Here is a 1031-nt window from a genome sequence, read left to right as displayed (position 1 = left end):
CTCTGCAGCATGTTCCTTTAGATAAATAATTAATTTCTCACTCATTAAAATGTCACATTTACATGGAAAGGGAAGAGTCTGTATGTGTGTGTGTGTGTGTGTGTGTGTGTGTGTGTGTGTTGACACCAGCTGGAAAGAATATTTATATAGCCCCACTTGTCCTCACAAAAAAGATTAGCAAATTTGGAACATTTAAATTGGACAGCCAGTTAACTAATTTATCCCAAGATAACTAGTGAACCTCTGTGGTGCAAAAGAGTTTCATGAACATTTGCCACCTCACTGCCATAATGATTCTAATATATTTAAAATGTGCCATTTGTATAAAATTAACCACATCTGTGATGCCCTGTAACACATGGTACATTTTGTTGCATTTGCTTGTTTATGAATAATACAGTGGAAAAAATGGTGCTAACTCATAGACTCACTCTGGAATTCTCTATTCCAGCCAGAGCAGCTGTTCTATCAATGATTGTTTACACCTTTCCCCCCAACAAAACATGTTTTTTTTTTTTTTTTAAATATAAGCAATAACTAAAAATGGAAACATTATCTTTTCTGGTACTTCTTTCCTCTGTTGGCTCACAAGAATGTAGTTTTTCAATGTGCTTCATTATTAAAAGAAAATCTATAATATACCAAAATACTCTAAGCTTGATGCATTAGTAACATCTGTATTTTCATCTGACTATAACAGTTTTCCCACAATTGAATATTTTTTCTGACATTGTTGTTTCAATTTATCGGCAATGTATTCTAGCAGTTATTTGCTGACTAAAAGGATGCATTTTATCTTGCCATTATATTGTCTTTTATGTATTATTTCAGACATTTTTACTGAGTACAAAAAAACAAATGTTTCCCAAATTTGTGGAGTTTTGTCTTTTATTTTTAAGTAAGAAACCTCAAAAGAGCCTTCTAATCCTTTACCATTTGCATCATGAAATTAGTAAAGTACTTTATTAACATTTGCTAAAAATAATTGAAAAGACAGGTTTTTATGTTCCTGGTACTTAATTTTAAAGAAA

This window comes from Carlito syrichta, unplaced genomic scaffold (genome assembly GCF_000164805.1).
Source record: "Carlito syrichta isolate Samal-C Ts95f unplaced genomic scaffold, Tarsius_syrichta-2.0.1 Scaffold308592, whole genome shotgun sequence".
In the NCBI taxonomy this organism is placed as follows: domain Eukaryota; kingdom Metazoa; phylum Chordata; class Mammalia; order Primates; family Tarsiidae; genus Carlito; species Carlito syrichta.
Note: the sequence above shows the minus strand (reverse complement) of the source record.